The sequence below is a fragment of the Mauremys mutica genome, chromosome 1 (genome assembly GCF_020497125.1).
Source record: "Mauremys mutica isolate MM-2020 ecotype Southern chromosome 1, ASM2049712v1, whole genome shotgun sequence".
Lineage (NCBI taxonomy): Eukaryota > Metazoa > Chordata > Testudines > Geoemydidae > Mauremys > Mauremys mutica.
Genome location: NC_059072.1, coordinates 58039868 through 58064896, shown reverse-complemented (window position 1 = coordinate 58064896; position 25029 = coordinate 58039868). Strand labels below are relative to the sequence as shown.

The 25029-nt window shown below is 42.6% G+C and overlaps 1 protein-coding gene across 2 annotated transcripts in view; it reads left to right on the top strand.

Moving 5' to 3' along the window:
* The first annotated feature begins 10036 nt into the window (after window positions 1-10036).
* SCAF11 (SR-related CTD associated factor 11) overlaps window positions 10037-25029 on the top strand; it is a 64548-nt gene continuing 49555 nt past the window's right edge. Inside the window, exon 1 of one of the 2 annotated variants that reach the window (XM_045032522.1) lies at window positions 10037-10358. The gene's annotated coding sequence lies outside the window, so the exon portion shown is untranslated. The remainder of the gene's footprint in view (window positions 10359-25029) is intronic. The other variant, XM_045032513.1, reaches the window with a different exon arrangement.

Genomic DNA, 25029 nt, shown 5'->3' with positions numbered 1-25029 from the left:
CCCAGCCCCGTCCCAGCCCAGAGTCCGCACCCAAACTCCCTCCCAGAGCACACACCCTCCTGCACCCCAGCCCCGTCCCAGCCCAGAGCCTGCACTCAAACTCTGTCCCAGAACCTCTCCCACACCCAAATTCCTTCCCAGAGCCTTAGGCGGGCTGGACCCATTCTGGGAAACACCAAAAAATATACAAAGCTGCCGCCCCAGCCCCTTCCCAGTCTCCCATCCTGTCCTGCCTGATAGTGTTTCTCCATTTCTCTACCCTCTTTACAGTCACATTTCCCAGTCCCCTCTTCTTATCTGTTTAATATTCCCGTGTTTCCATTATCTCTTTTTCTGTGTCTTTCCATTTCCCTGCCTCACCTCCATACTCCAGTGTAGCCAACTTGTGCAATTTTATCTCAAGTCTGATATCATCTAAAGTTTTACAGGAAACCATGCTTCTGGGGACAAATTATTAGGTGTGAATCTCAGCTTCCATTAAGTTTCTAGCCCTCATGGTTGCACAGAAAAGTTTGAAAATGTGATATGAATGCATCTTAAAGGCTCAAACTAGAAGGCAAATAAAAAGAACCCAAATTTTATTTTATTTTTTAAATAAAAACACCTTGTGATGTTTTAAGCCAACCTCATGATTTTCAGGGGCCTGGCTGATAATCTTCGAATACCTGTTGTAGGCAATTCAGACATTCCTTTGCCCCCAGACTATCTACTTCTGTGCTGGTCCATTAGAGCTTGTTGAAAAATTTGTCCCTGTTTTTCATTGAACAATTTCCAAACTAGAATTTTTTGTCCAACTCTCCCCTCCACACTCTCCCATATTGTTTCCCTCCACATTTCCTTTGTCCCAGTCTCCTTACTTGCTCCTATCCCATGCTTCTCTGTTCCACCTGACTCCAGTCCTATTCTCTACAGCTCCACATATCCCATCTTGTCTCCTTACTGTTCCCACACAGAGGTCAGAGGGGTCACCACCTTTGTTGGATGGGAATAAGAGAAAACCACATGAAAAATAAGGGACAATGCTTTATTTTAAAGGACATTTTAAGGAAACACCATTTCCCTTAGTACATCATGTATTTTTCCTCTCAATTATATAATACAATTAGTATAAGCTTCAATTTAATGTTTAAAACGATTCTTATCAGTTTTATTATATTTCAATAAATTTTAAAATAAGGGATGAGTGGTCACCCGGAGGGACAAATCCATGAAATAAGGTATAGTCCCTTAAAATAAGAGAGAGGTGGTCAAGCTAGTCACCATCTTATCTGAGGGTGGTCTCGATTCAGTCCCTTTGGAAACAATGGGAAACAGTACCCATCTTTACTAGTGGCAGTCTCACCTCCTCTACAAAGGATTTTATGGGAATAGTGGCCATCTTGGTTCAGGGCACTCGCCAGCTTCAGTCAAGTCCCACTATTACTAACCCTAAACTTCTGAAACAAAACAAAACAAAAAACATGCGAGATTAGCCCCAAATCTTGAGATTTTAGAGTAATATGTTGATTCTTTTCACTGGAAGCCACAACAGGGTTCACAATACACAGAGTTATAGAAAATATTGCCTGATGGTGCTGAGTTTCCAGCTTCTCCCAAACCCCCAAAATTCTGTTATATAAATTCTGTGCCCCCCATCCCACATCTGCCCATTCCCCAGCCCATTAATTCATTATGTACCATACCAGCTCCCAAATTAATTCTGTCCCAACCCCTCACATCTGCCCCTTGCCCCTCAGTGCACCTCTGCTCCTCCAGGAGCTCTTCACCTCTCCCCTAGACTGGAGGCAGCTGCAGTGGGGCCCTTGTCTCCTCCTTTCTGGTCCTGGGGAGGGAGAGAACAATTCCAGGAGTCTTTTACTCCCTGGCTCTACCCCTTCCCAGGAATGCAGAAGGGGTAGGGGGCACTCCATGGATTCTTCACCTCCTCTCCCCTTTCCCTGGCCTGTTGTTGCATGGGTGGAGTGCATTGAAGGTGGAGCAGAATATGCCATTTTTCACAGGAGAGGAGGAGAGTCCATAACCATCTTGAGAAACTGAGCTTTTTCGGCTCCGATTTGTATTCAATTACATTATACCAATGATGCTGCCTAAAAACCACTGCTTTTAATTTAAAAGCTTTTCCTTTATAACTATCTAAACTGGTAACCAAGGTTGTGGGCTGCCCAAAAGGAATTGCCAGAGAAAACCGCAGCTAGCTTGCTCTTTTCTTGAAAGGACACAGATACAGCCCTCTGATCAAGAATAGCCACACAAGCAGTAATGCTTTGAAAACAGAAATAAATATTTATTTAGAAATGAGCAGTTGCCATAAAAGAATAGAGATAGCCTTATCATATCTAAGCGGCATGGCTACAAATAATGAAAACAATACAGTAATAAAAGAATGAAGCAGCACGGTAAATGAAAGCTACAGACTCAAAACAAACTCAATACTGTATAACATATAACAATGTACTTAACTCTCTCTAACATGTCTCTCTATAACAAGAATCACTAGATGACTAAGCAATACTTAGCACTAAACATACAGTAAGTGCTGGCCAGGCAGCTCCTAGATGGGTAGGGGAAGATCTCACTCACACCACAGACACCCAGATTTATTTACAAACAAAACCCATATATTCTAGGAGTAAAAGGGTAAAAAGGAATATTTAACTTACAAAGATTTCCTTAAAATCCCTCTGAGACTGTCTAAAAAGGTCCTTCTGCTCTGTCACAAACGTAGGGAGCATTGTGCATTGATGATAAACCACGGGCTGCTTTAGTACCTGCTCCGGAGGTAAAACACCTCCTCAGGTAGGAGAGGTGGTAGCCTGCTTGACTGCTGGGGCAGCTGCTGCAGTAGCCCTCTGCTGGCTGGGTAGCACAAGCAGCCATTGTCCAGGCAACCTTAGAATCTTTCGGTAGCTGCTGCTCTGCTTCTTAATGGCAGAGATTTTCTGGAACCCCAATGCAAGTCCCTCCCAAACCCTAATAGGACTCCACACAAAACCTAGTTAGTCTTGCTTGCTGCATCTCGATGCCTCTTGTGCGCGGCAGCTGTTCAGAACCCCCAGGCAACTCCCTCCGAAAGCCTAACAAGACTCCACCCAAAACTGCCTAAGAACCCTCTTCCTAGACAGCTGTCTTTCAGCTCCTTCTCTCTTCAAGGTCCTGATCTCTCTACAGTGTTTAGACTGTCAGCTGTTGCCTTTATATACTGGCTGGTCACCCAGGCTCAGCCAATCAGCTTTGAGCTTTCTGCTGTCTCTGCCCAGTCACATATACCTACATGTGACTAATAGCTCTCCTCCTCACCGGAAGTCCCTATGTATTCCGAAGGGCCACAATATATTCCTATGTTTTTTTTCAGATGACCTGTGGATGACCCCTAGCTACTTCCTATTTGGAAGCGGTATGTATTTCTATGGGCTACAATGTATCCCTATGGGATTTTGCTGAGTCATTCCTACAGGAAGTGGAGTTTACCATTTCATCACAGGAAGTGAAATTATTACATCATAGGTAATGGACCCCTATATTTCTTACAAATGGACTCTTCCACTACATCACCTTATAGCTGCCATTACTGGATTTTCTAATTTAAATTACTATTAATTTCTATTTAATCAAAGCCCTATTCTTAAAACTAATCACTGTCTAAGAATCCCAAAGGGTCCTGACACCACCACCACTCCTTTTATGTCCAATTAAGCACGTTATAATTTGTCCTTCCTGAGGTTTTTCTGCAAACCTTCAATTTAAGGCAATTCAGATAACTGAGGCAAAATCTTTCGTCACATCCCCTCCAGACTCTCATCATGTAAAAATGGTTCTGTCTGCTCCTTTTCCTGATCCTCCCCTACCCAAAAGCTCACCTGGGATCCTGAGTGGTGTGGGGAGAGCTGTGTCTGCCTCCTGCTGCAGTTCTGATTGGCTGCTCTTCCCCAGGAGGTGGGGAAAGCAGCCAATCAGAGGAGGGGTTCTCCCCTGGGCTGGAGTGAAAATCTGTGAGGGCTTGAGTTTCTCAGTTATTGGGAGCTTAGTTTCATCAGAGGCCACAATAGCACTACTTATCACAAATTTGTGGGAGTTGGCAACACTGCCACAAATTTATCCCAGCATTGCATCACAAGAGCATTATAATGATCTAAAATGGCAAGACTCACAATAATATAGGAAGAATAAATAACTGTATAATGTGCCCTGCAGGTTGTAAAGCTTCACCTAGGAGGCTGGGCAGCCAAACATGCAGCAGCTTTTTCTTCATATTATCTCCCATCCTGACTACCGCAGCTTCCTTATTTCTGGCCTCCCTCTTTCCTAAAGTGCAGCCTATTCAGAATGCAGCACTGAACATCATCTTCCTCACCTACTGCATGGACCTTTTAATTGCCCGCTGCCTCCCACACACTCATACACACAATAGTTTCCTCTTATCATCTGTAATAAGGGCTGAGACATAGCCCATTGAGGACACAACAGTCCATTGATCTCTATGAGCTTTGGGTCAGGCTCTAAATTAAGATTATTTCCTTCACTTTTAAGACTATGCACAACTACACCCCCGCTTATGGTTTTACTCTTGTTTCTCACTATTTCCCCTTCACCCTGCCAGTGAAACTAATTTCACCTATCACCCTTCTTCCATGCTGTCTCCTATAACAGGAATACCTTCCTATCCCAGTGCAACAAGCACCCATACTCACTTTATTTAAGTCCCTCTTGGGCCATTAACATAATCCACTTGCTGCTCATTACCGAGTACCTTCAAGCCAGTGGAGATCACTCTGAGCCAGTTCAACATGTAGAAAGGTTCCATAACCCCCCAACATACAGGAAAAGGAAGTAATATATATGCTGAGATCAGAGGGATACACGGAAGGATACAGGGAAGCAGGAGTAGCAGGCTGGAGCTATCAGCCTGGGAGTTAGCTGCAGAGGGAAGGCAGGGCAGCAGGAAGCCTGGGAACTGGGGGTGAGATCCAAGCAATTATGTCCCTTTGCTAGCAGTGGACCAGCAGTAACCACAGCAGGAGAATACAGGCCAGTGATCTTCCGGCAGAAGGGCAGTGTGCAGGAGTTACAAGACACCGTTACCCTTATACTCCTGTACTGGACTGCTCTTAGGGGCTGGATTAGGAACTGCTGGTTTATCTTTTATTGTATCTTACAGTCATTGTACCTAGGGCAGTTGTACCTTTTAGTTTTGGCAGCTAGCCAAGGAATCCTATGTTATTCAAAGTGTGTGAGTGTTTATGGGAACTCAGGGAAGGCTAAAGCCTGGAAAGCATTTGGGCCACCTTACCATAAGCATGAGGTACACAAAACACACTACCAAATGTGTGGATACCACAACACTCATAGGAACAGCCATACTAGATCAGACCAAAGGTCCATCTAGACCAGTATCCAATCTTCCAACAGTGGCCAACGCAAGGTGCTTCAGAGAGAATGAACAGAACAGGTAATCATCAAATGATGCATCCCCTGTCACCCATTCTCAGTTCTGTCAAACAAAGGCTAGGAACACCATCATGCCCATCATGGCTAACAGCCAATAATAGACCTATCCTCCATGAATTTAGTCTTAGCCTTCACAACATACTCTGGCAAAGAGTTCCATAGGTTGACTGTGCATTGTGTTAAGAAATATTTATTTTAGTTTGTTTAAACCTGCTGCTTATTAATTTCATTTGGTGCCCCCTAGTTCTTGTGTTACAAAGAGTAAATAACACTTCCTTATTTATTTTCTTCACACCAGTCCTTTTATAGACCTCTATCATGTCTCCCCTTAATAATCTCTTTTCCAAGCTGAGAAATCCCAGTGTTACTCACAGCAACACCCTACAGTGGGATCAGTTACAACTGCTGGTATCCACACATCACAAGTTAATACTCTATTAGTAATCATGGCTACTTATGATGTATCATTGCCCTTGCCAGCAGCCAAGGCTGGCACATAGTCGTCTTAGTCTAACCAGGTTGTAACCATGGGCAACACGTGGCTCCGGCATTTGGGGAGGCTGGCATGAGCACTGGAAGCTCCCCTGGTGCTTGGCCTGTGGCTCCGCTCCTGCTCCACCCCCACTCCATCCCAGAGCCCGCCTATGTTCCACCCCCACTTGGCCCTAGCCCACACTCAGCCCCCGACCTGCCATTGCTCCTCCCCTCCATGGCGGAGGAGAGGAGCGAGTGGGGGGCCTTGGGAGTGTGAGTGGGCGGGTGGAGGAGAGGTGCAACTTGGTGAGCAGCAGGTTGGGAGGGCTTGGGGGAAGGGGCGGAGCAAGGACAGACCGGGGTGGGGGAAGAGAAGTAGCATGGGCAGGAAGAGACGCAGCTTGGGTGGGGCCACAGGGGAAGAGCAGGAGCGGGGCTTTGGGATGGAGTACAGGAGGGGCCCTGGCCCAGGCATCTGTGCTCTCAAAGGCACTGGGTCAGAAGCTGTTTGGGGAGGCTTAGCCTCCCCTGGCCTATTATATCCATTGCCCATGGTTGTAACAGTCATTTTGCATGGGTCAGGACCCAACCATGTCTCTATAATTAGGATAGTGAGGCCTAACTCCCAGCTCTCTTTGCTACATCAGAGTGCATTGCCCTATGTGTGCTGTTGGTACCACTCTGCATGCATGTCCTCTGAGCTCTTTCACTCCTACCGAGGCAGTATGGAAAAAGCTACCCAAAATTAACTGATTCAAACACAGCTAGGGTGACCAGACAGCAAATGTGAAAAATCGGGATGGGGGGTAATATGAGCCTATATAAGAAAAAGCCCAAAATATAGGGACATCTGGTCACCCTAAAACACAGCAAACACGGTAAGTGTAGATGGACAAAAATGCATGTGTTGTGAAAAAAAAAAGCTGTTGAATAGCCCGACTTTATGTTTATTGTGAACAGTTCAGATGACAGTATAACTAGCCGGGTACCTGTAGCACAGGTATGGACTAAACCTTGCTTCTCCCACAAGACCTATAAATATTAACCCAAACCAGTAATTGCTGTCACCACTCCATTTTAAACGAATCAAAACATTCCCCAAATTAGCACAATTCTCGGTGTCTTGTGTGTGCAATTACTCCAGGTGTATTTTTAATCCGTAAGCCCCTTGCAGCAGGAACTGTCTTTTTTTTACACCTCGCAAAGCATCACACACTTAACTGTTGGCGCTCAACAAATAATATAATAATAAACATTGTTACAATGAGGTAATCTGTTGGGCACACATAACTAAGAATCTTGTATCTTTCCTAGACTATTAAGGCCCAATTCTGCAAGGCCCACAATGCTGGATATGATTTTGTCCCTACATCTGAAGCAAATTCTTATGCTGTGCAACCTGTGAGGATTGGAATCACACAGAGACCGAATAAAATTTAATAAAGTAAAGGAGGGTAATGTAAATTAATAGAAATCACCATGGGTTTGTGGAAAATAGATCCTGTCAAACTAACTTGATATCTTATTTTGATGTGATTACAAGTTTGGTTAATAAAGGTAATAGTGTGAACATAATATACTTAAGACTTCTGTAAGCCATTTGACTTGGTATTACATTAACATTTTGATTAAAAAACTAGAATGACACAAAATAAACATGGCACACATTAAGTCGATTAAAAACTGGCTGATAGGTCTCAAAATGTAATTGTAAAAAGGGAATTGCCATCGAGCCAGAGTGTTTCCAGTGGAGTCCTGCAGGGATTGGTGCTTGGCCCGATGCTATTTTACATTTTCATCAGTGACCTGGAACAAATGTTCACTGATATAGTTTGCAGCTGACACAAAAATTGGAGGCGTGGTAAATAATGAAAAGGACAGATCTCTGATTCAGAGCCATCTGGATCACTTGGCAAACTGGAGGCACGCAAATAATATTATCTTTTAATACAGATACATGTAAATGTATACATATAGGAACAAAGCATATGGGCCATACTTACAGGATGGGTGACTCTGTTCTGGGAAGCAGTGACTCTGAAAAAGAGTTGGGGCTCGTAGTCGATAATCAGCTGAACATGAGCTCTCAGTGTGATGCTGTGGCCAAAAGAGCTAAAGTGATCTGGAGATGCATAAAAAGGGGAATCTCAAGTAGGAGTAGAGTGGTTATTTTAAATCTATATTTGGCACTGGTGCAACCATTGCTGGAATACTGCCTCCAGTTCTGGTGTCTACAATTTAAGAAGGACATTGATAAATTGGAGAGGGTTCAGAAAAGAGCCACAAGAATGATTAAAGGATTAGAAAACATGCCTTATAGTGATAGATTCAAAGAGGTCAAACTCTTTAGTTTAACAAATAGAAAGTTAAGGATGATGTGATTACAGTCTATAAGTACCTGCATAGGGAAGAAATATTTAGTAATGGACTCTTCACCCTAGCAGACACAGGTACAACACAATCCAACAGGTAGAAGTTAAAACTAGACAAATTCAGACTGGAAATAAGGCATATGTTTTTAACAGTGAGAGTAATTAACCATTGAAACAACTGAGTAAGGTGTGTGGGGGACCCTCCATCACTCATAATTTTTAAATCAAGCGATTTTTTTTAAAAGCTCTGCTGTAGGAATTATTTAAGGGAAGTTCTAAAGCAGGGGTCTCAAACACATGGCCCATGGAGTTATTTGCTACAGCCTGCCAAGCTCCCTGCCCCCCCGGAGTTATTTCCTGCAGCAGCCATGCTCCCCTCACCCACCACCCCCTCCTCCCCAGTGTGCCACGTCCATGCTCCTCTGCCTACCTCCAGGCACTTAGCACTTTCCGGGATGGAGTGGGGAGGAGCAGGGAGCGGAGTGCTCAGGGGAGGAGGCGGAGAAGGTGGGCCAGGGGTGGGGATTTGGGGAAGGGGTTGGAATAGGGGCAGAGTTGGGGTGGGGACTTTGGGGAAGGGGTTGGAATGGAGATGGAGCAGGGCCTTATGGAAGGGGTGGAATTGGGGCAGGGCCAGCAGGGGGAAGTGTCAGTGATGCAGCCCTCGGGCCAATGTACCAGTCCTCATATGGCCCTTGTGGTGATTTGAGTTTGAGATCCGTGTTCTAATTACAGGCATTGAGAGTAGAGCGACGGTTCTGAAACTGTGGGTGAGGACCCTAAAGTGGGTCACAACCCCATTTTAATTGGATTGCCACGGTTGGTGTTAGTCTTGCTGGGGCATGGAGCCAGGATGAAAGCCTGCTCCACACCACCCTGGGTCGTGGGGCTCAAGTTAAAAGCCCCCCGCCTGGGGCTGAAGCCCTTGGGCTTAGGTTTCGGTCCCGTCCCCCCCATATGGGGCAGTAAGGCTCAGGTTGGCTCACGTTTCTGTCCCTCTTCCTGGGGTCACATAGTAATTTTTGTCAGACGGTGGTTGCAGCACGATGAGGGCTGAGAACCCCTGGAGTAGATCATCACAAGGCTCCCATCTTACCTTGGAAACTAGGAACCTGGGTAAACTTGTGCCCTGCCCAACCTGCTTTGTCAAATCTCTCCTCAGGAGCCCCGCTGCTCACACAAGGGGAACCAGCCGAACACCACAACTACCCACTGGCACGAACACCGCTGTTTGGGCTCCTGAACGCCCTAGGCGAGGCCGCCCGCCCTGCACATGCCGCTTTGTGCGCCCCTATGGAACCAGCTGCGGGGCCCCCGTCGCCAGCGCCCCGGCACAGGGGGAAGCGCCCCGCTCCCAGGGGGCGCCTGTTCCCATCAACCCCGCAGCGCTGGGGGCAGCAGGGAGCAGCCCACGCGCTGCACGAGGCGAGCACGCGCCTCCCACCACTACTGCCAGCCACGTCACTGCGGCCCCTACGTGCCCCCGCAGCTCGGCACCGCGCGCAGCGGCCCGCGCCCCCCCCCCCCTCCCCCGGAGGTTTCAGCCCAGCCCAGCCCAGCGGCCTCACTCCTCTGCCTGCGCCTTCCTATTGCAGCAGCTTCTGATCGCCCCCGCCCTCCGGAGCTCGGAGCCGGAGGACCTTTCCCAGAATGCCCTTGTAGGCGGCGCGCGCGGGCCGGGTTGGAGGCGTCTCGTTGTCAGGTTGCGCCGCCCGCCGCCACGCTGTTCCTCTGTCGCAAAAGGCGGTTGGGCAGCGCCGCCGCGCGGCTTCCGTGGGTGCTGCGCAGTCGCCGCCGCGCATTGACATGTGGCCGGGGAGCCGCTGAGGAGCGAGCGGAGCAGGCGGCGGTAGCGCAGCGCGCTCGGAGCCCGCCCCTCCCCCCGCGGAGCCTTTAGGCCGGGGACGCGTTTCGGGCTTCAGCCGCGGAGAAGCGACCGCGGCGGCGGCGGCTCCCGGAAGCCCCGAGGCGGAGCCTCCGTGTTGGGGAAGCTGGCAGCGCGGCAGTGACCGAGCCCTGTGGGGACGCGGGGCCTCTACGGCCGGAGCCTCCGATCCTTGGCGCCAGGTACGCCCAGGGGGCGGCAGCCCGAGGAGGCGCCGGGGGTCCCTGTGGGGAGCGCTTGGGCGGTGTCGCGTGTCCCGGGACGCTGGTTCCCGGAGAGGGGGCGCAGGCGGGGGGGGACTCTCGGCTGCTCCCATGTTACAAGTGAAAGTAGTTTGAGCCGGTTCCTCTCGGTGGGGCTGCGGAGGCGGCAGCCCGGCTCTGCTGGGCCTTCACCTCAGCTTGGCGCCCACCGGAGAGTTACGGTCTCTCCGCTCCCCCCTGGCCGGGGCCGCAGGCGGGATTTGGTGCCCAGCCCGCGGCGGCGGCGCCCCCCCGTGCGAGGAGACTGACGCGAGCCGATCGGATCAAGGGTTTAAACCCGAACGTGACAGGCCGTTGCCCCGCAGGCGCTGGGCTCGGGCGCGCTGCGCTGCGCTGCGCTGCTTGGGCCCTTACCGGCTGGCTGCGCATCTCCCCGGGGCAAGAGGGGAAACAAAGGGGACCCGCGGCTGGAATAACTGAGCTCCCAAGTCCCCGGCCCGGCGCCGGCCTCTGAGCCTGCCCCTGAGCGCTGCTCCTCGTCGTCGTCCCCACTCCCCGCCCCGCCAGCATCCGGGGAAAGCTTTTGTTACACGAAACCAAACCACCAAAACAAATCCCGACTCTACGTAATCGAGATAGGCACGGACCAAGGTTTGTTAAAATGCTTGTGTACAGCAGTCCCGTGCCCTGAGCTAAACGTTGCTCCCGTTCGGGTCGGTCAAAATCTTATCTAGACCACTTTTGTAATAAACTGTGTGGCTACAAGCTTTCTGTATTGGCATCACCATATCAGCACATTGCGTTCAGGCACCAAGAATTAGATTAAAACCTGAAATTGTAGTAAAGTTAAAGGGAGGGATTTGGGATTTAGCCTAGGTCTGATTGCCTTTATGCTGGAGTAAATCAGGAGTAATTTGTTATTGGGATTACACTGGGGGAAAACTGGTAGTGAGAGGAAAATTTGACCCTTAAATCCGTGAGACTTCTTGAATTTTGGAGGGAATGTAGTGGTGGTCAGCCAGTGTCCTATATATTTTTTTTTTTGCTTGATATCCATTAAAAGAATGTTGTTGAACAGAGAAGGCCCCAGGTTTCAATATTAATAAAAGTAACAGTAGTACTTTATGCTTATTTAAAATTGAGAGTAATTTTCAGAGACTTTAAAATCTGCAGTGTTTGTACTACAAGTGCTATGAAACTAAATATCCAAGAAGAGCGAAATACAGAAAGTAAATAGTGAAAAGCAAGGTAACTCTTTTGTGTTTAGTAATCTTATATGGTGTTAGTGTAACTGGTAAGGAAGCTTCTTTTAAAATATAAATAGACACAGTTCATTTGTGAATTTATTCATTTTATATAGATTGTCATTAATATTTATATTACAATAGTGCCCAAAGGCTGGGTGCCATTGTACAGATATAATAAATGACAGCCCCTACTCCGAAAGAGTTTACTTTCTAAGAATTATATGGGATGGAGGGTCCAGTGCAACTTGACTTTTTTTTTTTAAAGCTTCATGCTAAATATAAGTTTCTTAATTGCAGCAATAAAACTTTATTTTTTAAGTGGAATGTAGCACAGTGCAAACTTTGATATCAGGTATAGCAGTCCAATAGTTGCATTATAGTTAAAGTTGAAAAATACTTATTATGCTATTTTCTAGGTTCTTGGGACTTTCTGAAAAGATTGGGCTCTTATAATTTTGGGATTTTACCATTAAAAAAAAAAACAAATTTCAGAAACTTTTTTCTTTGAACTTTTTCATTTTAGAAGTTCAGCCTTGTATGTGTAGTACTCAGTGAGGAATGAATTCTCGAGAGGAGAGAGATTTCAGAGGGGTAGCTGTGTTAGTCTGTATCAGCAAAAACAACAAGGGGTGCCACAAGGACTCTTTGGTGTTTTTGCCAGAGAAGAGAATTAGTGTAACTCTAATACATGGTATGGCTCTTTTCTTACTAGTAATGAGAGCCCTGATCCTGTATATACATCCTCACAGATTCAGCTACAGCACTTGGGAGTATTGTTTTGCTAGCTTATACATATAGTTGATTATCTGCACACTGAAATAACCAATTACATGTACATAATTGCATATGTAAATAAATGTATAATCCGTTATTGTTGGTGTAATGCATATGCAACATGAAATGAAACTATATCACGTGTATAAGTGGCTTAAATGTGGTTCCTGTAAGGAACTAGAACTTATATATTTCCTAACTTTTTTGTGTAAACGCCTAAATATAAGATAGCATTATTGTATTTTTTATCTTCTAATTATCTGATTTCACTACAGAATTGTGTCCCTGATATTCGACACAGTTTCACTTTAAAGATAGATAAAAATTGTATAAAGTCAACAGAACTTTATTTACAAGTTATCTCATCAGTTTTATAGCTTTTTAGGACTTTTATATCAGTGAGTTGATATTCACTAAGTCTAAAAAGAGCCTAGGGGACTAACTCCATTATTTTTTTGCACAACCACAGCATCATTCATGGGATCATTAACCCATTTGGCTTTTAACACAACTTTTTCTTAAGGGGATTTAGCTTTTAAGGGAAAGACACCTAACTTAGGGCAAGCATATACTACCGGGCTACATCAGTGCAGCTGCACCGCTCTAGCGTGTCTCTTGAAGGGCTTGGCTACACTTACAAATTTGCAGCGCTGCAGCAGGGTGTGAAAACACACCCTCTCCAGCGCTGCAAATTGCGGCGCTGCAAAGCGCCAGTGTGGTCAAAGCCCCAGCGCTGGGAGAGCTTTCTCCCAGCGCTGGCGCTTTGACTACACTTAGCGCTTCAAAGCGCTGCCGCAGCAGCGCTTTGAAGTGTAAGTGTAGCCAAAGTCGAAGACTTGCTATGCCGACGGGAGAAATGAGAGGGGGAAGCTATGTAGGCGAGAGAGCATTTCCCACCAACCTAGCATGGTATAGGTACTGCCTTAAGTGGATGTAATTTATGTCACTCGGGAGGTGGCTTTTTCACACTCCGAGCAATGTAACTTGCATTGACTTAAGCGGTAGTGTAGACAAACCTTTATCAAAGTGGTACTGTTTGATGCCTACACCTAAAACTTAGGTCATCTTAACTACATAGCTCACAGTTGCGAGAAATTTCACACCCTGTCAGACCTAGTTAGGCTGCCATACTTTCCCCCCTCACTCCCAGTGCCTTTGTAGATGCAACTAGATCGACTGAAGAGGTGGATTACCTATGTCAACAGAAAAATCCCTCCCATGGATGTACGAAATGTCTATGCTATTGCTGCAGTGCTGTGGCTATGCTGCTATATTACAGGCATACACTAAAAGAGTTCAAACTTACTGTAAGGACGGAGAGTGGAGTAAATCCTTACCTGCCCAGCCCTTCATATCTAAGTAATAACCTTGGCAACAGTAATTAAAATATCAGGATCTTGAAATGAAATGACAAATTAATATCATTAACTAAAATATACTTGAATTTTATTTTGTAGGGATATGAAGTATTCTAACTCATCTTGTACTAATTATTGCGAAGTTATATTTGGAAGCCTAAAAATGCAAAAGTTAGTTTGTGCCCTCTTTGGTTGCTTTATGAAGTATAAAGAAGCCTTGAAAAATATTTTTCAAATTCTTTTTCCACTTGTCTTTTGCCTTAGAAATACCATGAAACAAGTTTTGTCTTTCCTTTTTAACTAATTATCTCCTTGGAGGAGACCCTGGAAGTGGATTGGGAGCTTCCACAGTCTTTTACTTAAAGAGATCTTTGTTAAAGATTTAACACTGTGACATCTTTCTTCTCAGTTGTTTGTTTTTGTTAATACACATCACAATTTTTTTTAAAGAGCCTGAATAAAAGTTCTTCCCTTTTCAGCAGCTCAGGTTTCACTCATTTGGTACTTGTAATGTTATCTTAAAAGTTATCCAGATATACATAGTCTTCCAGGAAAAAAATAGAATGACAAGATCTGAATTTCCTGTGTATGTATGTGTTAAAACAGAAAATTCCCCCAAATCCCTACTCTCAAGTGGTCTTAAAAGTAAGAAACAAAACCCTTTAGACATTATAAAGAAGTAAACATAGTCATCCATTTTTCTTCTTGTGTGAGGTATCTTTAAGGCTGAGAGCCAGTTCATTCGAAACTTCTTCGGAAACTTTTCAAATGTTCTCAGGACTGTCATTTTATTTACTACTTGAACATTTTCAGGCACAATATATTAGGATTGTATCCCATTAGTCTAAAACTAAACATTGAAACTTGTTAGATGAATGTTAATCTAATATTTATATGGTGTCTTCACAATCTGCGTTTATAGGGCAGTGGTTATCATGGTACCTGTGTGCATCAGAAATGTGACTTTATATTCATTGTGATTTTAGACCAATACATTTTGAGCATAGACTTCCTTTCATTTGTTTTAGAAAGGCAGTAAGTAATTTCTGCTCAGGATATGTCTGGTTACAGACCACCATATTTAGTTGTTACAAGGATGTCTGGATGTACATGGAAAATTATACATTATGAAGAATTCACCTTCAATATTCTGTGGGAAATTTTGAGAAGACTGGAATTTTTAAAGAAATCATTCCAAGTGTATGAAAATATTTAAAGATAATTTATCCAACAGTTAATTTGATGTGTAATTTTAAATAAAATAAGCTCTATTTCACTCAGTCTTGTGTTTGTTTTTTTTAATCCTCCCTCAAGAGAGGTTTCATTTTCTCTGAGGGCGGGAGGGAGTGCAATAGCTTTGCAGAAAGTGTGGTAGATGCACTTGGACCATATCCACTGGGTTTCTTATTAGTGTAGTTCAGCAGTTCTCAACCTATTTACCATTGTGGCCGCACATGGAGCTCTCTGTGTTGTGTGTAGGGCTCCGTGCCTGTCACGGATTCTGGGCAGCCCCGGTCAGTGGTTGGCGAGTGGCCGGAGCAGCCACTGCCTGGGCAGCCCCCAGGGTGTAGGAATACCATGTACCCAAGCAATGGTAGCTAGGTCAGTGGGTGCATTCTTCCATCAACATAGTTGCGTTCACACTGGGTGTTAGTTCAGCATAGCTAGAGGGCTATGGGGTGTGGTTTTTTTTTTCACATCCCTGGTCCATGTTGACATAATATTTAAGTGTACACGAGATCTTTCGTGTAGACTTGGGAAGACAGCACTGAATTGGTTCACATTTGGAAACTTATTTCACAACCATAAAGACAAAACAAAAAAAAGTTTGTAATTAACAATGCATATATTTTTTTACAGAACACGGCAGACACCATTAAGCATAGAAGAAATCATGGGAGAGACCTTAAAAGAATTTTCACTATCTGTATTTTCAGTGGCCTATAGTAAATTCAGTGATCAATTACTTTTCATTACCAGCAAGTGGAGCCATGGAAACTGTTGTACTGTTTATCAAGGCTTATTGATGTTTCTTCTGATTATTTTTATGACAGTTTTGCCTGATTTTTTTTGTTTTTGGAACTTGTTTTTGGAATTCCTTCACTAGTTCTGTTCATTTAGTTGGGCTGTGCTTTGGGAAGTGTATAGGATAAATTACGTTCACGTTACTTGGGAAATTGGTCCATTTTCAGTATCAGGCATATTGGACCCACTGGTTAGTTGATGCACCCATTATTTAAGTGCAGGCTAATTTTCATGGTGGGAACTGGTATGTTTTACATGATACAATACACATACTTACAGTGACTAAGCGCTCTTATAATAAAAACATTACTTCTGACTGCTAACTCGAAACAATCTCCCTTAAAATCCCCCTAGATGGATTTGCTATAAGGTGGGTGCATAACTGGTTGGAAAACTGTTCCCACAGAATAGTTATCAGTGGTTCACAGTCATTCTGGAAGGGCATAATGAGTGGGGTCCCGCAGGGATCAATTCTGGGTCCGGTTCTGTTGAATATTTTCAATGATTTAGATAATGGCATAGAGCAGCAGTTCTCAACAAGTGGTCCGAGGCCCCCTGGGGACCACGAGCAGGTTTCAGGGGGTCTACCAAGCAGGGCCAGCATTAGACTCAATGGGGTCCAAGGCAGAAAGCTGAAGCCCTGCCACCCCAAGCCCTGCCACCTGGAGCTGAAGCCTGAGCAATTTAGCTTCATTGGGCCCCCTGTGGTGTGAGGCCCCAGGCAGTTGCCCTGCTTGCTATCCCCTAATGCTGGCCCTGGCTTTTATATGCAGAAAAACAGTTGTTGTAGCACAGGTGGGCTGTGAAATTTTAATAGCTTGTTGGGGGTGTGTGTGGGGGGGAGGGGGGATTAAAAAAGAAAAAGATTGAGAACCCCTTGCATAAAGAGTACTTATAAAGTTTGTGGACGATACCAAGGGGGGAGGGGTTGCTTTGGAGGATAGGATTATAATTCAAAATGATCTGGACAAACTGGAGAAATGGTCTGAAGTAAATAGGATGAAATTCAATAAGGACAAATGCAAAGTACTCCCCTTAGGAAGGAACAGTCATTTGCACACATACAAAATGGGAAATGACTGTCTAGGAAGGAGTACTGCAGAAAGGGATATGGGGGTCATAGTGGACCACAAGCTAAATATGAGTCAACAGTATAACACTGTTTCAAAAAAAGCGAACATCATTCTGGGATGTATTAGCAGGAGTGTTGTAAGCAAGACATGAGAAGTTGTTCTTCTGCTGTACTCCACACTAATTAGGTCTCAGCTGGAGTACTGTGTCCAGTTCTGGGTGCCACATTTCAGGAAAGATGTGGACAAATTGGAGAAAGTCCAGAGAAGAGCAACAAAAATTATTAAAGGTCTAGAAAACATGATCTATGAGGGAAGATTGAAAAAATTGGGTTTGTTTAGTCTGGAAAAGATGAGACGGAGGGGACATAAGTTTTCAAGTACATAAAAAGTTGTTACAAGGAGCAGGTAGAAAAATTGTTCTTGTCCTCTGAGGATAGGACAAGAAGCAATGGGCTTAAATTGCCACAAGGGAGGTTTAGGTTGGACATTAGGAAAAACGTTCTAACCGTCAGGGTGGTTAAGCACTAGAATAAATTGCCTAGGGAAGTTGTGGAATCTCCATAATTGGAGATTTTTAAGAGCAGGTTAGACAAACACCTGTCAGAGATGGTCTAGATAATACTTAGTCCTGCCATGAGTGCAGGGGACTGGACTAGATGACCTCTTGAGGTCCCTTCCAGTTCTATGATTCTAAACCTCTCAGTGAATAACCCCTCAAAAATACTTTGATAAACAGATAACACTACTGCTTTTTCCAGAAGGTCAGAAGACTTGGTTTTTACCTGGCCAGTTGTTGGATCCTTTTCATTTGTACAGATTGGGGGTTTGGGTTGTTTTGGTCTTCCATGAAGGACTTTTCCCCTGGCCTGGTTGCATGCATGCATACTTTAAAAGAGTTGAAAGTGGAAGTTTGGCCCACAGCTTGGAACATTGGACCCACTAGTGCGTATGTCTGTGTGGTATCCCAATTCATGCTTATTTAGCCCCCTCAGCAAGGAGGTGAAGGCAGTGTATTTTGTTTTTGTAACACTGCAACCCATGTCTCCTATTTTAAAAACCTCCTATGATCCCCCATACACATGCATGGAACTCGGGGCAGAAGAACATTTTTCTCAGTACTATCCACTGGAATATCTAAGAAGTAAATTGCCCTCAAGTGGCTGCATTTCTCCTTACACTAGGGTCTAAAGGCAATTGAGTGTTACCTTATCAACTGTATTAATAAACACTGATAGATCGAATATTGACACGGACAACTAATATTCATTTGTTACCTGGAGAACATGAACACTTAAATTTCAGTCTCTGGAGTTATTTCTCCAATGCAGCTACTATTTTTTGACTAAAAACATGCCTTTTAAATGTAATCCTCCCTCAAAAATAATACCCAGGACTGAACCTACTGGACCAGGAAATATGCATCAATATTGAGTTGTCTCATCAATGTTACCTTAGAAAGGAAGACTTCAGATATATTGACACTGGTCTGATAGTCCTCTATCTCCACTGTATATTTTATTTATGATGGACTAAGTACTCCCCAGAGCCACCTTCACCCTGGAAGGACATGGATCCAAAGTACATGTTGTGGAATAAAGTTCTCCTAGCCTCTCCAGAGGCTTAGATAGCAATGCAGACAAAAACTGAAGCATCAGAGTCTTGGTATTTGTGTGTCTACACATTGCGCTGCCACCACAGAAGCAGAGAACTGAAAGTTTTAATCTACAAAATAAATTTATTTCCTGTGGGACAGTCTTGAATCAACTGCTGATGAGAGACAGCCTATGTTAATCAGTCTGGCCTGCACCCAGGACAAATCCACTATCTTTGCATTTTCCCCAACCACTGCATACAAATTTGAAAAGTGTTCGAAGCAATTTATCGGCTTTGGCACAAAACTTCTGCCACTGGGTCTGTTTCTTTTACCTGCTTCATTTATCACTTGTCACCACCGTTTGTGGATTACCCATAAGGATATGTAGTGAAGGAAACATCTAGGAAAAGCTCATGTCAAGTCCTTATAAAACCATCAGTAGCAGTGGTCTGCTGGAGGATTGATATTCTCTTTCAGGGCAGGGTGGAGTGATTTAAATCACCAAGTGGAAAGCCTCAATTTTAAATCTGTTTCCATTTATACTTCAGTTATTTTCTACAGAAAGATGCATTCTCATATAACCATTAAAATGTTGATTTACAGATAAATAGAGCTTTTACACTAGATTTGGTACATCTTTTTGCTATCTAGAAGGGCACACTATAAGTGTTCATTTATTTAAGCAATTATATGGCTTAATATTTTCAGATTTTTATTAATTGTACTTTTTTAGTACATTGGAAAATGGTGAATATTGCTCATTTACTAGATAATTAACTTTTTGCTTATGATCTGTGGCAAACTGCATTAGGATGGGAGCTGGAATTTAATTAAACACACAGACCAGCATATAACATTTATTTATACTAAACAAAACAACCGTAGATGTTTTGGGTACCTAATCTTATCAAAACGTGTTTCACATTTACAACTTAGTGATTTATTAAATAGAGGGTTTTACTGTAATCAGTTAAATTGATTATTTCAGGTCAGCCTGGGAAAATTTTCAAATATGGCTATGTGAAAGTAACTGGAACTTGAGTTCCTGTGCGCCTAAGTCTCTTGAAAATGAGACAGTCTCCTAAGCCCTTTACGCTTTTAAAACTAGAGTATCTTGTGTCTCTTCCTTCCTTCCTCTCATTTTTATTCATGCATAGGAAGAGACAAGTTTTCCTGCTTTTTCAACTCCAATAGATTTCTTAACTTTGATAGAATATTTTCTTTATTTGGACTAATTCATTTTGTGCCTACAGAAGAGGCTACGACTGTCAAACACTGATTTAAAGCTTCAACAATTTCTGGTTCCAGATGCTTGGCTAGTTACTTCCACCAGTTCAGGGTTTGGACTTTCTTTAAAATATAATCAGCAAACATGTCTTGCTTGAATGGTTCACTTCCAGCTCTGAAATCTATTGTGGTTGGCATGATTGAAGAATGATTATTAGATGCTCCTGTCGTAGCAGCACCTTCTTCAACTACCCTGGAACTCTGAGATGAGAATATTGGCAAGAAAATGAGGTGTAGTTACTTGATCCATCCGCTTCTCTACTCCCTGCAATTTAACTTTGTTGGTGGATATTTCTTTCGTCAGTGTCTCTTGAAGTTCTTTCCAGATTTCAACAGCATCAGCAGTACAGCAGCAATCTTTCTGCAGTTTGTTCAAGGCTATGGAAATAGACTTCAGTATATTCAGCATGTCTTCTACATTTCTTTTTAGTCTGATGTTGACTACTTTGGCTGTGATAGTGCCAGGTATTTTGTCACCTGGCTGTTACGTTTTGTATGCCAACGGAACATATGCAAACACCTTCCCTGGAGTCCGCAAGGTGATCGGCCTGTAGCTCTTACATTCACTAGGCTGTCCCTTGTCCTTATAAAATGAGATCACAATACTGTCCTTCCAGGTGGTTGACAAGGTTCCATTAATTTTTCTTTATTCCTGGACTTGTACTTAAGTTTTTGGCTAAAATATGCATCAAATGAGCAGTATACCCATATGTTAGGAGTTTCAGGTTCTCTTCATTATTTTATTCAAGATTTTTTTTTCTCCTGTCTGCTACATTTGCAGTATTGTCCGTGGGGAAGTTGCACACTTGACAGTTGAATTTTTGTTACAGCATTTACTGCTACTTTTAAGTATTCTGCTGTATGGGCATCTGATGTATCACCTGTTTGTGAGCTAGACCCTAGCTTCTGTTGTCACATAAGCGTGTATTACTGGATCACTGTATACATTGCTCCAACCATCAAGATTCAGCTTAATGAATTTCCCTTCAATGTTTTTGCACATTGTTTAATTTCCTTCCCATACACTGTATCCAGCAATGTCTGCTCTGACGAGTGGAGTGTAACCTGGTCTTAATGATTACACTGTGTAAATTAAATATTTGCTCTGAACAAGATGAAAGGGAGAATTGGTTGCATAAGTGAACTGAGCAATCTTCTCATTTGTGGAGTCTTGCTGGAGTATGCTGATTTTTGAACTCCTCCATGGTTTTACTGGATGATCAAGATTTCTTATTTTATTTTTTAATAAAGGTAATTAACTGTATGTTTAGTTGCCGCACTGCTGGTGGCACTGGTAGATGACGCTGCAGTTGTAAACCTTGCAGATGATGGATGTTGATAACCCCTTATGGATGCAAAACAAAATGGTGTAAAAAAAAAAAAAAGTCGTTCTTGTTCACTGAGTATTACTGAATTTATTGCTTTAAAGAAAATGAGATTGTATATGAAAGATTCCTCCTCTTGCAAGTTTGTACCACTTTTTAAATGATGTAATTTATTTTAAACTCAGTTTTGTAGGGAAAATAGTTTAATAAATCATAAAGATTATCTACATCTATTTAAATCCTTATCTCTAACAATGTACCAACTAAACAGCTTGAAAAAAAAGTTAAAATGTTAAAATTCCATAACCGCCTAAAACTTTGCTTTTAAACAGGAAAATTTCATATAGAATGCTTGATTATATTGAGCAAAAAAAAAATCATTTCAGAAGTCCAGCAGTAGCAATAAAAATGTAATTGATAATTATCAAGAACATAAGAACGGATATAATGGGCCAGACCAAAGGTCCATCTATCCCAGTATCCTGTCTTCTGACAGTGACCAGTGCCAGGTGCTTCAGAGGGAATGAACAGAACAGGTAATCATCAAGTGATCCATCCCATCACCCATTCCCAGCTTCTGTCAAACAGAGGCTGTTATTTATTAGCATAATAAGACGTAGCCTCTGTTTGCCAGAAGCTGGGAATGAGTGACGGGATGGATCACCTGATAATTACCTGATCTGTTCATTCCCTCTGAAGCACCTGGCACTGGTCACTGTTGGAAGACAGGATACTGGGATAGATGCACCTTTGGTCTGACCCAGTATGGCTGTTCTTATAGTTGGCAGTCTGTAAGAATGGTGCAAAAATAAGTTTACTAACCAGATGATCCAGATTGTTCAGACATGTCCCTTCATCCTTTTTAGTCATTGCTTTCTGTTGAGCATTTGTCATAATGTTGTTTCATTCTGAAAACCAGGCCTTGCATTTCTTTGTCACATTGTTTACATTTTGTGTGTTCTCCTTTTTGACCCAGAGGTACAGGAATTTATTAAAAATATTTCCAGATTGGATCTGTTTTTATGACCTGCAGCCATGCCAGTTCTTTTCTTCAGTTCCCAGGTGTTGAAATGAACTCAAGAGGTGGCGCCCTGGAGAATGTTGTCCCTTCTTCCCACAGTGTCCTGCTTTGACACTAGTTCTTCTCCATTGTTACATAACTCCCGTGTCCCCAGAAAAAACTATCAGTCCTAGACTTCTGCTTGTGTAACCCTCATGCCTTTTGCAATGCAATCTTTTAATTGTTCAGAGAGAAACAGCTGGATTTCTGTAATGGATTTTTGTTTGTATTTGTCTGTGTACACATGCAAGGAGACAGAGCAATCTTATTTACTTGAAGTGCTGGAACCATCCAGAAGCAAGGGCTGGTAATTACTGGACAGATCAGTGTTTTTCCTTGAGGTGGAGATAGAGTCATAAATGGTGGATAGTCATAAGTATTCATGACTTGGGAATTGAGCTAATCATAGCTTCTCCCTGTCTGAGCTTTAAAATAGAACTATGAGCTCACCCAAATGGGCTCAGTGCATTATCCTGATGAGATACATGATGGTGTTTCTTTGAGTCAGAGGCCAAGTCCCAACACCTTTGATGACTTTTGCCAGTCTTGATCTCAAAACTTAGATGTTTTTCTTGATTCTTTATATGGAAAAAGCAGCTTTTAACTCCGTTTTTGATACTCATGGATTCAGCGTATTTATTTTTTATGCAAATGTTTTAAGAGATTATAAATGTAGGCCTTAACATATTTTGCATTAAATTCATATTTCATTTTAAACAGTTTTTATTTTTGGGGGGAAAAAACACCTTATAGTTTAAATACAGTAACAAAGTAAATCAGATTTTTATCAACCTTGCCTCAGGGCCTTCTGAAGTTAGAAAATCATGGGGACTTTTACCTTACAGGAGAGGAGTACTCTGATCTCAAACTACAGGAAATAATTATCAGCCCATAATATGGGTGAAAAATTTAATTACTCTAAACACAAATCAAGAGCCTATATAACTGAATGAGATGAGTCTATCAGTAAAATGGGATTATTCTGTCGTCGTCATGGTGACCAGAAAATTTTGAACCAACTCAGAAGAATCATGTACATAGTTCACAACCTTAATTAACCTTGATGACACTACTACAGTGAGAAACTTCATTAGATCACACAGGGATTTTGCAGCAAAGCAGGTTTAGTTTTGGTACAAAGATTATACTATTTTCACTGTATCCCAGGACTCACAGTATGAAAATGCTATCTAATACGTTTTGGGGGCTGGGGATTACCTATATTTTAAGGTCAGATGTGAACAGCAGAGAGATACCACCACTGCATTTTCCATTTCTCTTTATGATCCATTTAATACTTGAGAGAGCTGCACAGAGAGGTCCAGTCACAATCCTCTCAACTGTGGTTTGATTATACACACAAAATTGAGGGCCCATTTCTGTCACAGGATGGTAATTACCTTAACCATGGATGTTGCATTAATCAGCCTGAAGTTAGGAGTAGGATCCTTGTCCATTAACAGCCTATCCTCACAAAAAGTAATTGAAGCCAAAAACAATGGAATTCAGAGTATACATTCCAGTCCAGGTCTACCCCACCTTTATATTTAATTCCTTTTTTGTCTCCTATTGCCCATCACTATGGGTATTAAATAGAGCAAACCTTCTCCCAGACCTCTAGCTACAGTGCATGGTGATATTTTTCTACCCTGTTAGCCATCACAGAAGTGACCATAGGTGAGGGTTAAGCACTGCTGCTGGACAATTAAGTAAGGACATTCAGGGCAAGCTGCAAAAGTAGTCTGAATGATTTACCCTCCATCCTCTAACTCCACAAAATATCACTTTCCTCTGCATCTCTTCAAATGAGTAGAGTTGAAATTATGGTTATACTTTCTGCACACTAAATCCTTTATAAATATTTTCTTTTTACTTTTCCTCCATTTTTGAAAAAAGGATCTATATGCAGAAGACTTTAATTAAAACTAATACTTCAAAAACCACACATTATTTCTCAGGTAAACTAGCTTTTAAAATGTCAAAACCACTTCTCAGCAGTTTTGAATGTTTGAAAAAACTTGGTTCTCAGATCACAGAATTAAAAGCAATGGTGTGCATTAGCCATGTAATACACGATATGATTTCCCCCCACTTTTAGTCACTTATTTGGTTCACAAATAATGTTCCTGTTACATCGTTGAAGGATCTTCTCATTGAGGCCGAAAGCTCCAATTTAAGAAAATATTCAAGCATGTGCTTAAGTTTCATCATTTGCTTGAACTTAAGCACATGCTCAAAGTTAACCATGTTTAAGTCCTTTCCTGAATAGGAGTGCTTTCCTCAATTAGGGCCTAAGTGTATTGCAGATTTGTAGCTTAGAAATTAACCATTTTGGATTTTAATGATACTTTTTTGAACACTTCCCTTATTTCAAACAGTGCAACTATTTTTAAGAACTTCAGTTAAAAAATCATCATGGCACTGAAGCTAATAAGAAAATTCAGTACAGAAATATTCCCTCAGACATCTTAGAATGAAAATAAGTGTTTAGAGTAGTAAAGTTTTTGACCTATGTTTATGGAAGGCTGTCACTCAGCATGGCTGAAGAAATAGGAAGTCCATCATTTAGATTCCGTAGCTTTTATTTAATGTTTGTTTCCACTGTGTTCAGATAATTTCAAGTTGCATTTTTAAATAGCTATATACTTTTCCTCCTGGGATCTTTCAAATACATGAAGATTAAAAAGTTAACACTTTTCAATGCACCTTTAAAGAGGAGACAGCCATTTCAAGGCCCCAAAATATCTTATGCTAGTAAATCCTATGTCGTCTTCTGTAAAGATGTATTTTAATTATATACTAAAAAGACTTTGTTCTAATGTGTAATGTTTTTTAAAATATAAAATAGAGACCCACAAAAAATGTGGTATGTTGGATCCTGTATATATTACACACACAGACTGTATT